We start from the raw sequence: 15,915 nt of genomic DNA, 5'->3' as shown, positions 1-15,915 counted from the left end.
CTTTGGAAGAGAAAATTCAATTATTGTACTTTTATAACATAATTGGATATGATATAAAAACAAACCCCCTTCTTACTATGGTTCTTCTCTTACACAAGTGTCCAGTCTTGCTCATGAGTTTATCATTCAAATAAACTTTTGAATCTTTATTTTATGTTCAACCAGAGCCAATGGGGCTCTTAACTTGTTGCCAAATGCTGTGCCCACTGTCAACCATCTAACTGTCTTGTGTGAAAATTTATCACTACCTGAAATTTATAGATTAACTTGGATAGACACTACCTTCTCACACAGAAACACATTGTGTCTGCTCATTTTTTCGGCATAGCTATTCAACATTGATTTCATCCTCTCTAGTTAATTAACAATGGCATGGCTCAGAGTTTCTTAGATCCACAATTTCAAATATGCAGAAATATTTCCTTACAGATCTGTGGTTGTGGAGTAAAAAGGAGATCACAGTATAAGAAAAGATTTGACTTTTGAAAGTCAAGTGTAGAGCTACATTTTTTTAATTAACAAAGGTTTACTGCACCATTGTGCAGTAGTACATAGATCCCATATTTTGAGCATCTAGTGTATCTGCTCCAGCTGGAGATGAGGTTCAGCCAGGTAACTGTTAATGCTTCATTTTGAAAGTTGCATAGTTGTCTCTGCTGTTAAGAGAGAGACATCTCCAGAAATCCTGCCTTGCCCTTCATTTATAGGACTCCCATTTTCTTTCCTTTCCCTGGTCTGGGACAGGTGCAAACCAGATGATCAGGAGTACAAAGAATATTCTTTGATCTATCTCAAGATCCTGAAAACTGAATGACCAGGGTCCTAGGACGTATAAGCTAGGTGGCATTTAGTGCTTTGTGAGATCATTTCTCGGTCGGTCCACTGTCCTTCTGGGGGAAGGGTACAGAGAGACGACTCAGTGTTTGATGGTGGGTGAAGAGTTTAGGAACAGGCCAGAACTAAAGCTGATTGCATTCAGCTTTTTGTTCGATTTGCTTTAAAGGTGAAGGACAGCAAAGGTCCAAGCACCTTGCTTTATCTAAATGGTATCTTGCTTTACCAATTACTTCTGGAAGCTTGACCTGACTCTCTACAATGTTTTGCCAAGTTATTATTTCTTTCCAAACAGTGAAACAAGGGGAAGGAAGAGAAGCACATGACCCTTTGGTGAATTCAGCTCCCTGCTGGGGTCCACTGCCTAGGCCCTTTGTTCCCCTAGCCCTGCAGCCCAGCGTCTGCTCTTTATTATCCTTTAATGCAGGACCCAGGACTCCCTCCTCCCTCCAAAGGGTATTCAGCTGTCACCATTGTCCCTATGGGTCCATTAACTCAGTTGCTCCAAATCCCCTAAATGCTAAAAGCAGTTCTTCCTGCTCCCTGTTTCCTCCCCAACTTCCACCCCACTACCACCTTTGGTGGCAGAGAAAAAGGCTAAAAGAAGACACACTCTAAATAGACAGAATGAGTGACTGACATGACCAAGATGAACACAGTCGCGCATCCTAAACCTACATCTGCTTATGTATCTACCAACCTTCTTTCTCCCCTGTTTATTGCACATGCGCTGAGCTAGGTGCTTTGTAGGTTTCTTCACAACATTCCCAAAGAATGTATTCCTCTTCATTTTACAGAAGGAGCTGAACAGTTAAGTCATCTGTTCAAAGCCACACAGTTTGTGAGAAGTAGTACCTGAATTACAACACAAGTCTGAACCCAAAGACTGTTCTGCTTCCTAAATCATATTTGAAATTTCACACCATAGCAAAATTTCCTGCCACTGTTATAGAAAACTGAAATGGGTTGGGGGGGGGGGGCGGTTCAGATAATAGTCGAGCTTAATTTGGGGCAATCATTTCACAAGTGGCATCCTTCCTAAGCTGTATTTCCCAAATACAACCAATCTTACCATTTTTTCCTTTTTCTTTTATGAATGGAGAGGAGGCTATCAGAGCCAACAAATGACTCTAAAGTGGTATAATTAGAAGAGTGCCTTGCATATCTGAGCGACCCTGTGAGCTAGTTGACACACATCTTTTAATGAGACACAAAGTGGACCAGACTAGTTCCTGTCTTAGGATACTTCACCCTACCTGAGCAGTCAAGTGATAAAAAGGCAAGGGTAAAGAAACAAGGTAATTGTGTTAATGGTCAGCCCCAAGAGATGGGAAACCTCAGTGGGATATATGGTAGTCAGAGAAGGCTTCCTGGAGGAGGTGGAACTTAGAGAGGCTGAGGATGTCCTACACATACGCTTATAAACATAGAACCAGAAGGAATACACGTAATGATAAACTCTCATTTTGCAGACAATAAGATGGAAAACTGGAGTGGTTAGAGGTAAGAGAAGAGACCAGGAAGTGGGGGACATTGACGTGGCCACTTGAGTCACAGGGAAGGGTAGACTTCTGTTGCTGTAGGGATTTACAGTTGGAAGTGAAGTGAAGTGAAAGTCGCTCAAGTCGTTTTCGACTCTGCGACCCCATGAACTGTAGCCTGCCAGGCTCCTCTGTCCGTGGAATTCTCTAGGCCAGAATACTGGAGTGGGTAGCCATTCCCTTCTCCAGGAGATCTTCCCAACCCGGGGATCGAGCCCAGGTCTCTTGCATTGCACGCAGATTCTTTCCCGTCTGAGCCACAGTTGGAAGGTTGGGCCAGCATGTCGTACTGAGAAATTCAAACTTCATCTTGTGGACAGTGACTCAAACTTTGCCTTTGGACAGTGACAATCCATCTGGTAAGTCACAGCTGAGAAATGTTTTGATGGAAGCCTTTTTTTTTTTTTTTTAAGGAAGCTCAATGACAACTGGTGGACAGGAGGGAAGTGGAGGCAAGAGGACCCATTAAGAGGTTGTCGTAATGACCCATGTGTGAGGGGATCATTGCACTGGAGCAGTAGCTGTGGGCCAGATGTGAGTAATGCTTTACAGGAAGGACTCACGGGATTTGATGGCAGTTTGGCTGTAGGGATGAGAGGAATATTAGAGCAAAAAAAAAAAAAAATGCTAACAGACGAATAGCCTTCCTTCCCAGCATATTGAAATAGAGTTGAAAATATTTTAAATGAGAAACATATTTCAGGACAAACTTTTCCCATAAAATATCTTCTTTCAAATCTTTCTCCCCAGCGTGGATCTAACCTAAAGGAAAGGTAAATTTGCCATATCACTATAGACTTAATTTCATCCATGAGCCTCTTTTTCTTCAAAGTCAGTAATGATGATTAAAAATAATAATCTATCTAGAGTCAGCTCCTTAAACATTTTAACTCCCTTAAATTTACTACATGTTCTCTGCACACACAAAAATATTGCATGGGGGAAAAAGAACCAGATGTCCCGACCTGACCCATTGGTTGGCCTCATCCACATGGCAACAGTTGGTATCTCAGTACTCAGTATCAGAATTCCTGCTCTCTGGATTCCTAAAGAATAAACCATTTGAAATAAAAAACACAAAAGAACAAAGCCCCATATCCATTCCCATATGGGTATTTACTTAAGACAGGAAATGCAAAGTGTCATACATGCCACTATTACAATGGAAATGACCACAGCAATCTGCTTGAAGTCACATAAATTTCCTTAGGAGGAGAGCGCAGAGAGAGCCCTTTTAGTTCTTTGATGAAGGCTCTCGCTCATCATCTACCGCAAGTTCAGTGACTGCCTAGATTCATGGATTTTAGTTTTCCACAACACTGTCACAGTGGGTTTCGTAAGCTAATGGATCAAGCTTTCAGATCGCTTTTTGCCTCAGATCTGTCACCTTCCTTTGTGCCTGGGTCACAGGCTGCAGCCACAGGGCAAGTTGAGAGTCCCCCCTTCACGCCCCCCAGGGATCTTCCACCTCTCTGGGAGAAACACCCTGTGCTCAAACACTTTCACAGCTGTTAGAACACTGATGGGGACTTCACGTGTGTTACCCACACAAGTGCTGTCAGGAAGAAACCAAGTGTCAAACAGAGGTATGTGGAAGTCAGTGTCAATACGCTTCTGAATGTTTTCCATCTGGAACACTGGATTTCAGTTTTGACAAGAAACGGGAATTGCCCTGCGGGCACTGTCTTGAAACAGATCCTTTTGGTTCATTAAGTAACTTCATGTTACCTTAGCCTTGTTAGAGGGAGGAACATACAACTTTGCCTTCTCAAGGTGTGAATTTATTATTTCTCAACACTTCCTTTCTTGTTTCCATCCTGCCTAAATCCTGTGGACAACTGACTTTGGGCGGGGACAGGGGAATTCTCCCATTTTGCCCGAATCCTGAGCAGGCAGCTTGGTGGTCAGTCTATAGTATTAGCACCTTATGCTTGTTGCGGGTGGGCGGGCAGCAGGGGGGGGGGGGGGGGGGGGGGGGGGGGCGTCCCGTGGCTAATCAGTGACTTGCCTTTGTTAGAGGCCATCAAACCATATCTCCCTGAAAAAGAGCTATCGGTGAGAAGGGCCTTGACTTTCTCCTGGAATATCTCTGTGACTGTGAAAAGTGGCATTGGTAGCCAGCGCTGTACCTGCTCCAGGCTGTGCCTGTTATCCTAATCCTGACCCACTCCAGATATTAGTTTGCTTTGCTGTCTTTATTTTGTTAAACCCCAGTTCCATTGTAAAGCTAAAATGGAATGACTGGAATTCCAAAAGACTTCAGCTTATGAACTTAGTTCTCTTTGGGTTATGTAATATTGGGAATCGGATCTTACTCAGTCCTCATAACTGCCTGGTTATTTCTGAGGATGTTTCCTCACTGAAGAAGACTTTTGAAACAGTTTCAGAGAACACTCTGTTTAACAACTAGACACAGCGATCACACTTTAATTTTTAAAAAGAGGATTAATAAACCATAATGGAAAAGAAAAATCAATAAATACAAAGAGGATTAAAAAATAAACTCTCTTGTTGCCAAAAATATATATGCAATGTGACTTGAAACATAATTTTTTCAAGCATCTTTCTGCACCCAAATACAGATGTCACAGAGCATTAGCCATAAATCCTGTTATTCAACCTACAAAACAGCTCTTATTTCAGAATAGCTTATATACAGTATTATTCATAGAATCTCTCACCTGCCAAGGGTGAGGACAGTATTGGGTTTCTCTACTCAGTTTGAAAGTCCAATAGGAGCAGGAATTCTTAAGCACCACAGGTATCTGAACACTGATGTGGGAAGGCAAGTCGGTTAGGGTGCAAAGGAAGTAACACATGGATTCACCTCCATGGATCACTAACTTGAAAAATGGAAAAGAATTATTTTTTTTTATCCCGGTATAAAAACAGGGCATCAACTTGAAAGGCCTTTGTTAGACCACAACTTAAGCATCAGATCTAAGCCCCCCATTGCTCCATCCAGTTCAATTTAATTTTGGTGATGCTTTCAACAGTGGTTGCATTAATGGCTACTCACATATACCATGACAACTCATTTTGTATTATCAGATGACCATTCATTTCCAATGGCTAACTTGTAATTAAAACCTTTTTTTTTTAGTTTGTTTATAACCAAGCTAGAAAACCTATTTACATTTAATTAACACTTCAGATAGCCTGTTTAAAAACCCATAAATGTAGGGACTTTAACGATCCATTAGAGGTGCTTCTTTACTTTTCAGTGACTTGTAAAACTTTCACAAACAGATCTGCAAATGAATTACCTCCATCTGCTCCCCTGCAGCTGCAAAAGGGCCATGTTAAAAAACCATTTTCCTACTTCCTCCTTTTCTGCTTTTCTTCTAGCTCTAAGCATTTTGGTTTTAAAGCCGCTCTCAGCTGCTCTGAAGACAGCCCCTCAAGGAGTTTCCAAGTTTAGAGTCCATCTCCAAATGGTTTTGAAAACATTTTGGTCCACCTCAAATCAGTGCAAAAAAAATTGGGGAAGAAAGCTTTTCCATCTCTGCCAGCAAATAGACTCTTCAAAGAACCTTGAGCCCTTGGGTGGTAAAATGCAACAGTTTAAAAGTGACTGGTAAATTTCGAAAGCTGAGAGACATGCTTTCTTGGACTTCTCCATCCCTTCTGAACAACGTCTAGCTCCTGTTTGGAATATGCAACGGGGATATGAAAGGGTGGGGGACAAGCAGGCTTCCAAAGACATTTTCTTAGCTACACCTTCGGGAGCAAGGCTTGAGGAGAGTTAGTTCTGTAAAGACAGCCAAGCACCAAGCTCTGTCAGCCGTGCAGCAGCCGCTTTGAGAGGAGGGCAACGACTGGGTTTGACAAGTGTGCTGTGCTAGCATTCCATTCAAAAGTATGTTGAGAGAGAGAGAGGCGCATTCAATGTCTTTTACTTTACCTGAAAACACTGCTTTTCTCGTGGCTGCGGAAAACGAATTCCTCCTCTTCTCCCCGGAGCAAAGGAGTTCTCTTGCCCGCAACTCTCCCTTGGAGAAGACCACACAGCTCCGGCAAGGCAGCCTTCCTACTCCTAATCCCCACTCGAATGTGATGACACACGCTAACCCCAACCATCTGGTGAAACACGTCTTCAAGCACTCAGCACAGTGGTGTGTCAAGGCGGGCTGCCCAATCCGATTGCTGGGGCTGGGTGTCTCTCTCTCAACGACTGGAGGCTGAGGGCAGGGCTGAAACTGGAGGTCTGAGAACTCCCAGTCAAGTAACCTGAGATTTTTCGAGAGAAAGAAACTGCTATAAAAAGAGAAGAAGTGGGAGGCGCTAAAGAGAAGGTGGAGGGGATGAATTATTCCGGTGGCCAGTTGTGCGGTACTTTTCACAACTCCTTGTGCGCCCCGCGGCGATGATGGGGACCCTCCGTAGGATGCACAGAAACGCCAAAAACAAAAACAAAAACAAAAACAAAAACTTTTCCTGCCAAGCTAGGGAGCGCAATCTTCTAAGCGAGGTCCCGCCCCCCCTCCCATCTCCTTCTCCGCCAGGAGATAAAAAATTCATCTTGACATACTGATAAAGTGTTCATGTAGGAGTCGTTTACACTGAAATGTGACATCTACGTTTTGAAATCTAAACTCCTACCTTCCCTTGATGAGATCGCGGCTGCCTCCAACATTCCTGGGAAGAAGGGGGAAGGGGCGCAGCTAAGAGCAGAAACTTCTCTCTTCCCACAGACAGCTCTTCACCGTTTGCCACTGGCTGAACCTCAGAAACAGTCAATGAAAATCATTTTCCTTTCTACTCCTGTAAATCAGAACGCGCGCCCATAGATAAAGGTGGCTTTTTTGAATCACTCGCCGCCTTCACAGACATGTCTTTGTGAAAAGCGCTGGGTACCAGGGGGCTGCACTCTGTCATTGATTATTTTTATTGATTATTTTTATTGGCTTCTAGTTAATTGCACATATAATGTCCATATAGCTCAAACAGCTCATTAACAATTTTGCTTTGAAATGTTTTCAATTTGGGGCCATTTCAGTACCTCCTCCTTTTGTTCTTCTGTGCATTTCTTTTCTTTTTGAGTTCTCTGAACGGTTTTATAGAACTAATTACTTTGATAGCAGTTTAAAGCAGAAAATGGCTATAGTTGTTACAATACTTTTAAAGAGCTATCTGGAGATAGTGATCGCTTACAATCTTATACCAACTTTAAAAAATTCCATCAGACTTCTAAGGAATTTTGATAATCTGAAATACAAAATAGGAATTTGAAATATTAGCAACTCCCTGTTTGCGGAAGCCAACATTTAAAATATTGCACTTTTTGAATTTCTTTGAACTGAGAGAGGGATCACTGGGGAAAAAAAAGACCCTAAACCCATTTAAACTTGCTTAAAGTATGAAAGTCTAGAATACAAATACATATCTAATACAAAGAGAATTATTTCAATATATAGCAAAATTGACTAACTTTTTTTCAGGACTTTTTGTGTGATATTATACTAATGTACTTAAAAATGACACCTGGTACAGTTTTCTGAAGCACAAGGTTAGAGAACTGTTATTTTTAGACAATGAATTTTTCCTGTAATTGGGCTGTAGGGAAGAAGGAAGAAAAAGACAACAAAAACAAACAAAAACCAATATTAGAAGTTGGAGTTCTGATTCATTGGCTCAGTTTCTTCCCAGAAGTGATTATGAGGTGTCCATTTCACCATATCCAAGAGATTCACTAAACCACTACTCCTAATCAGTTAAACCCAGATACATAATCAACACTGAAACTTTCAACAATGGCAAGTGGCCCCACTGGGCTAAAGCTTCCCTCCAGCACCATAAAATTTTTAATAGTGCCAATTATTGCAAGGCAATTTTTTTTCATTAAATTTTTTTTTTTCTCTTGGTTAATCCAACCAGACTCATGTCTGAAAATCTGGATTACTTCAACTGCGTAGATTTTGAAGACCCTGGAGACGTTATTAAGGTAGTTTACCTTCTCTTAAACTGAATTGAGTTACAAAAGTAAAACCTAAGAAACTGTAAAGGTGTTGAATCACATGTTGTCCACCTTGGGCTGGTAATACACCTTCTGCGAGACATTTCCCCAGTGAGCCTGGGCTCTGAGCCACACTATTGTAGAAAGAGCTTTTGAACTCTGAGTACTTCTCCTCTTCTCCATGGTCAATCTTTTCCTCAAGCCTCAGTCACTGCCTCTCTTTTATGGATAGCATCAGTTGTTATACTACTTAAAACTTGCTCTAAAATGAAAAATACCAATGGAGCAACAGATCCTGCCCTTTGGCTATGATCTTAATTCTTGCCCTGTTCTGTGTCTGTAAACATTACCTTTCAAAAGGATTGTAAAAGGAGCCCACGACAACACATTTTGGGCTGGATGTTCTGAAATGCTTTTGTTAGGGAAAATCAACTCAAACAAAGGCCTGAAGCTGGTGCTGCAGGCTAAGATCCGAGCTCCCCTTGTCTCTGTAACCAGCTCCAGTGCTCAGCAGTGTCAGTTTAAAAGTTAAGAATTTTCCATTACCTCCTTTCCTTCCCCCTTGCCATCTGCAAACAGTTTATTTTTTAAGAGGGGGGAAAAAAAAAAGTGAAATTGATTCTGTCTTGAAAGATCGAAACCTAAAATATGACACGTTCTAAAAGATGATATTCGGCTTTCGAATGTCATGTTGATTCAGGGAGAGGTTGTATGCAGAGGGTATAGCGTCATCATAAGAGTGAAGTAGGGCCACTCCTAAAATGATAGACTAATTGTAGGTAACGATAATATTGAAAAATTGCCCCTCCTCTTCTGTTCCCACAGTTAAAATGTCCCTTTACTTATTAGCTCCAATTAGTTTCCATGGTAACCGACCAGCCCTTGTAAACCCGTACTCTGAGCTTCACTCATCTTTGTCTAGACTGAGCTCGCCACCCTTCTTCCTCCACATTTGGCAGTTCAGCTGAGTCTATATCTATATCCATATCTTTTGCACACATGTAACCGGCACCTAAGTGCCCACATCCACCTTATTACTCGTAAAATAGTGGCCAAAGGAGAATGGAAGTGGCATTTAATCCCTGAGTACAACGCGTGCATCTGCTGCCGCACTAATTTTTCCCTCTCTTGGTTATTGTTTCTTCCAGCCTTGTTCTATTATCATCTGTTTGCTGCTTGTAATTTCTTTTCAGGGAAGCCAATACAGTATAATAAAAACCTCATTAAACAGAAACACCTATCAGCCTTGGTGAAAGCCCTAAATGACTCCTTTTTGTCTAAAGAATCATTAAAGTGAAAAAGAAAAACCACTTGTTTGTCATGCTTGGAAAAAAGAGAACAAAATCAGCAGAAGGGTTTACCAAGCCAGAGGTCTAATATGAAGATTTAATGCACTTGAGACACCACGGTTCTTTTCCCCCTTGTGCTGCCCGTTGGCCGAGAATCCCACCTTGGGCTCAGTAAACAAATAATGAGGGAGGGTGAGTAAGTCTGCTACTCCAGAGCCTTGGTGGAGATGGGAGGACCAGGATCTGCAGCAGCCTGGTTGTCATAGGCTACACTGTACCCCGGGGCCACCGGCAGGTGATGCTGCTGGGGTCCCCGGATATTAGTGTGAGAAACATCCCGTGGAAAGTGGGGGAGGACTTTCAGCAAAAGTTTGAAATTGTGAGAATTCAAGGGATCTCATAACTTGTACTGACTTTACTTATTTGGACACAATTCTTATTTTATTCTTCTTTTCTTTTAAATTGGGATATAGTTGCTCTTGGGGGACTTCCCTGGTAGCTCAGCTGGTAAAGAATTTGCCTGCAGTGCAGGAGACTGGGATTCAATTCCTGGGTCCGAAAGATCCCCTGGAGAAGGGATAGGCTACCCACTCCAGTATTCATGGGCTTCCCTGGTGGCTCAGATGATAAAGAATCTGCCTGCAATGAGGGAGACCTGGGTTTGATTCCCTAGGTTGGGAAGATTCCCCTGGAGAAGGGCATGGCAACCCACTCCAGTATTCTTGCCTGGAGAATCCCATGGACAGAGGAGCCTGGTGGGCTGCAGTCCATTGGGTCACAAAGAGTTGGACACAACTGAGCAACTAAGCAGAACACATAGTTGCATTAAATGTGTTAGTTTCTGCTGTACAACAGAGTGAGTTAGCTAGATGTATACATATGTCCCCTCTTTCTTGGACCTCCCTCTCACTCAGCCCTCCATCCCATTTCTCTAGGTCATCACCGAGCTGAGCCCCATATGCTATGCAGCAGCTCCCCACTAGGTATCTATCTCACACATGGCAGTGTACAGACTTAATCCCAATCTCCCAAATCTTCAGCATCTCCCCAGTACGTCGGTGCTCTAGGTCTGTGTCTCTATTCTTGCCCTGCAAATAGGTTCATTTGTGCCATTTTTCTAGATTCCACATACATGTGCATCCAGCATGGCAGTCATTAAATACCACTTTAATCCATCATTTCCAACTCTTAATTAATCCCAGGGGAATTTTGACAGACATTATTTTCTCAGGACAATCCCACGCCTGATTTTCTAATGCTTCATTTGGACCAGAGGTGAGATCTGATGACCATGACTGAAGTGACTTAGCATGCACACACGTTGGTGCTTAGTTGCTCAGTTGTGTGTAACTCTTTGCGACTCCATGGACTGTTAGCCCACTGGGCCCCTCTTATCCATGGGATTCTCCAGGCAAGAATACTGGAGTTGGTAGCCTTTCCCTTCTCCAGGGGATCTTCCCAACCCAGGGATTGAACCCACATCTCCTGCATTGCAAGCAGATTCTTTGCTGTCTGAGCCACCAGGGAAGTCCTACTATTCTCTGGTATTCATGATATCATGTCATCATGAATATTAGACACCAAGTTCGACTTTTCAAGATACTGTCCTTATGGTTTGCAGTAGTTGCATGGGAAAAAAAGGAAGGAAAAAGGAAACTCATCAGGGTCCTGTGTCTGCTATTTGAGCCTCATTAAAATGAGCTCAGTATAATATTAATATCAAGCTCGACATAGAGCCCTGCCTTCTAGGAGACGGGAAGAGGATTGCTTACACAACCTTTAACATAGGAACCTATGTTATCCCCTATGGGGATCTAAAATATTTCAATGCTTCTCCTCATCTTGAAATTCTCCTAATTCATATAGCCCAGAGAATTACTGCAAAAACCTTGTGTGTGTGCTAAGTTGCTTTAGTTGTGTCCAACTCTTTGCAACCCTATTGACCATAAACCGCCAGGCTCATCTGTCCTTGAGGTTTTCCAGGCAAAAATACTGGAGTAGGTTGCCATTTCCTTCTCCCCAGGATCTTCCTGACCCAGGGATGGAACCTGCTTCTCTATGTCTCCTGAACTGGCAGATAGGTTCTTCTCCATTAGCATCACCTTGGAAGCTTGGTATTATATATATCCTGAGAGCTATAATGTGGAAATTTAAGGAAACTGATCCTCACAGAAAATTCTTAGCCCTGTTGACCTCTCTCATGTCTGAAATTCTTCGGATGGAGATTTATCCGGTTTAATAGGTGTAGTTTTAAAAACAAAAACCATCTGCCCTTAATTCTTCAGAGAAGAAATTTGCCAACTCATGATGAGGATATTGGACTTGGCATGGGAGGAAGATGTGGGAGGGATGGCAGGGAAGACAGAAAGAGGGGTGGGAAGACATCAAATAAAACCTGTGCCTAGAATTGACCTTTCACTAAACTAGGGAGTGAGATTCCTCTGTGCTGCATGAGTTAGTTGAACTGTAGATCAATTAGGCTTCTGACCCTTGACTCTAAGATAACCACATTTATAGCACTGAGTCATCAGGAAATTTTTTTCTTAGGTTTCCAGACACCAGGAATCCAAAGTGAATTGGACATTGTATTTTCTGTATTATTTATATGAAGTTTAGAAATGTAAATTAATCTAAAGCTGAAGTTGGCAGTACACTTATTTTGTAAGCATCCAGGCAGCCCCCAACTTCGTCATATATACCTTTGGAAATGAATGTATTCTTCCATCTTCTTTCTTTCACCCTCACTTCTGAAGTGGCTTTTGGGGACCAAATTTGGCAGACTCCTGCTAGTGATAATGTTTTCTAGGAGAACATAAGGTTGGAGGAAAAATCCTAGCATATTTTTTAAAAAGTGAGACTATTATAACTTCATACATCCTTGTGGTATACATTAAGTGTGGTATATATTTATATTGGAAACTTTATGCTTGTAACCCACAAATACATAATGCAATATAATTGTGCCATTCATAACTGGGATTATAAGATATATCAAATATAGTAATTCTTTGTACACAACAGAGAGCACAGGCTGGAAACAAGACACACATTAAAGTTGAATGAAAAACATCTTTTTCCAATCCTTCCAGAGTACTTCTGGGTCTATAAATGTAATCAAATTTGGAGATACTATCAAAACTCTGAATTTGTGGATGCTCAGTGCAACCAAGGCCATATGCAGTCAAAGAAAAGGACATATGAGAAGAGTCAAGATGAGGAGGAAGGGTTAGGGAGTGGAGTCAGGATGCAGAAAAGGGAGGGGAAGGGAAGCAGGGAGAGAGAGACAGAGTTTGAAGACCACTAATTGGGCTTCCCTGGTAGTTCAGACAGTAAAGAATTTGCCTGCAATGCGGGAGACCTGTTTTCGATCCCTGGGTTGGGAAGATCCCCTGGAGAAGGGAATGGCAGATTCCCAGGGAATTCTTGCCTGGAGAATCCCATGGACAGAGGAGGCTGGTGGAGCTCATGGGGTCAGAAAGAGTTGGATCCGACTAAGTGACTAATACTTTCACTTTCAGAATTTAAGTGGATTGGCAAGAAGTCAAGTGTCATGGCTGTGGAGAGGTTAGGTGGAGTGTACACAGTTGTACAGAGGCTTGGGTTGGATCTAGGATTTCATGACAATTGAGAGGAAAAAAAAAAATTCAGGCCAGGAGAACAGAAAACTATTGCAGAATCTGGAAAAAGTGTGTACATTTGCCTAATTAGTATATGACAGTTGCCAAACCAGAGACTTTCTTTTCTCTGCCTTGATAATAAACACTTTCCTTGAAGTAACAGATGAGGACTAAGACGACTGGGAATTTCTGTACAAACTGAAACAATGCTCCTAGAGCTTGTGATAAGAATAGCAAGCACTGTTCTCCAGTGAATCCGATCGAAGAGCTGGGAGCCAGATCCAAAATCAAGATGCTGCCGTGTAGCCAGAACACATATATTGTCCTGTTGGCTGGCTGTACAGCTTCTGTTTGTCCTGGAAGGTCCTGCTCAGGTGTCACTTCTGTGTATATTTTCTGCCTTCGTGGACAGAGACAGCCAGGCCTTCCTTTGTGCTCCTTTCCCACTTCATCCGTAACTCTGTGATCATACATAACAAGCGTTAATGTAAAGACCTGCAGGCATCGCTGTCTCCTTTGCTAAGATGGTGAGTGGAAGATGGGTTTTACATTTCTGGCTTCTTGGTGTACAAGGCTGCAAATATCCACGAGACCTCCCTCCTACTCCCATGAAAATACCTGTGGGACCCTCTGAGGATCGTGAGATGAAAAGCGTGGCAGGCCTTGGACAGTTGTCTCACCTCTGCGATTGGCAGGAGTGGAGCTTGTGGAAGGCAGAGCGCTGTGAACGATGTTGCTGCTTTAATAGTTTTTCAAATGTTACCCTATTAGGAGTATTTTGCTATTTAGGGGAGGCTGATATCAAAGAATTGGACACAACTGAGTTACTAAGCACACACGCGTGCTGTCAGTCCTAAAGGAAAGAAATCGAGCACTAATTTGGGAGGCAGATCATCTTAGTTCCATTTGGGCTCTGCTCCCCATTGGTTGTTGTTTAGTTGCTCAGTAGTGCCTGTCTCTTTTTTGACCCTATGGACTGTAGCCCACCAGGCTCCTCAGTCCATGGGATTTCCCAGGGAAAAATACTGGAGTGGGTTCCCATTTCTTTCTCCAGGGGATCTTCCCAAGCCAGGGGTCAAATTCTCATCTCCTGCGTTGTGATTCAATGGTAAAGAATACACCTGTCAAGCAGGAGCAGATGAAGGTTTGATCCCAGGGTCAGGAAGATCCCCTGGAGAAGGAAATGGCAACCCATTCCAGTATTCTTGCCTGGGGAATCCGTGGAAAGAGGAGCCTGACAGGCTATAGTCTATGGGGTTGCAAAGGAGTCAGACATGACTTGGTGACTAAAACAAGAAGAACAACCCCATTGACGGGTTGAGCAATTCCCGAAGCATCGCAGTGCACTCTTGGGATGTGGTTCTCCCATCCATGAAATGAGAATGTTGAGAGGCTCTAAGTTCACTTTAAAGTCTTCTATTACCCCTGTGCTCCTCCAGGACCCTCCTCTAAGCAGCCATATCCCATCGAATGTGGCTCCCCAATTCCCCCCAAACAATCCTAGGACACTTCACTTTGGGTCACATCCCATATTTCTCTTGTTCTGATGTTGCAGAACATGAGACCCACCAGGTCGGAGGAGGAAGGGTAGTACCTGCATTGTGCACTTCTTCAAACCCTAGTCGGAGCTGTGCTTGTGCAGTGCGAGTGTAAGGGCATCCACCCTTGTCTGGTCCCTTCATACAGTCGAATGGCCCTGCTGACAGTCTGGGGGAGGGACTACATGATTATCTTGAAGGGCATCCTATATTGCTGTCCTCATGACCTCAGGATCTAGAGGCTTGTGCTGGCTCACACACTGTTTACTGCCACTGATTTGATGACCTCCCCAAACATTTCTGTGCAAATTTTCTGTGGAATCAGGCATGCTCCCTAAGCCACTGGGCAGGATGTGTTTATAGAGACCTGCCTGGAGGTTACCAGAGGATTCAGGCAAGAGGTGTCGAAAAGCTGAATCTGGGGGGTTGGCAGAGGGGATGGAAGGGTGCAGGTGGATACAAAGACCATTTGAAGGAAAGGTCAACACAACTTACTGACTAATGGGAGATCCTGGATGAAGGAAAATACTGAGGGAAAGAAGACTAACCTTTCAGAGTCGTGACTCACTCACTTCTCCTGGGTTTTGGATTCTGTAAATTCAGAGGATTAGCCAAGAGGGTACAGGAGAAAAGCGGGAGGTGGAGGATGTAGTCAGGGTGGAATTATGAATATGTTAAGTATGAGATGATGGGGAGAGAGCTGGAAATATCCGTCCCTGAGGCTCAGGAGAAAAGTGAGAACTAAAAATACAAACTCCTCCTGGATCCTCATATCTGGAAAGTTGAAGCTTGGGAGGGAGAAAGGATATAAACCTCAGGTCTGTGCCCAGGGAATAAGTTTGAAAGAAGCACTTTTTTTTGACAGCAGAGAATTCTGAGAATTTTAAGATCTGATTATCAAATATTAAATATTGTGCAAAAATGAAGAAGACTGGGTTTCACAGTAAATAAACAATATTTTTGGGCTTCCCAGGTAGCTCAGTAGTAAAGAATCTGCCTGCCACTGTAGGAGCCACAGGAGACACGGGTTCAATCCATGGGTCAGGAAGATCCCCTGGAGGGGGAAATGGCAACCCAGTCAGTATTCTTGCCTGGAGAACTCCATGAACAGAGGAGCCTGGAGGGCGACAGTCCATGGGG

The 15,915-nt window shown here is 43.0% G+C and overlaps 1 protein-coding gene across 3 annotated transcripts in view; it reads right to left on the bottom strand.

Moving 5' to 3' along the window:
- SULF1 (sulfatase 1) overlaps window positions 1-6,607 on the bottom strand; it is a 191,653-nt gene extending 185,046 nt beyond the window's left edge. For all 3 annotated transcript variants that reach the window (XM_060393763.1, XM_042254290.2, XM_060393761.1), the window contains exon 1: window positions 6,280-6,607. The gene's annotated coding sequence lies outside the window, so the exon portion shown is untranslated. The remainder of the gene's footprint in view (window positions 1-6,279) is intronic.
- Window positions 6,608-15,915: the final 9,308 nt, after the last annotated feature.

Source organism: Ovis aries, chromosome 9 (assembly GCF_016772045.2).
Source record: "Ovis aries strain OAR_USU_Benz2616 breed Rambouillet chromosome 9, ARS-UI_Ramb_v3.0, whole genome shotgun sequence".
NCBI lineage: Eukaryota > Metazoa > Chordata > Mammalia > Artiodactyla > Bovidae > Ovis > Ovis aries.
This window is presented reverse-complemented; position numbering and strand designations above follow the sequence as displayed.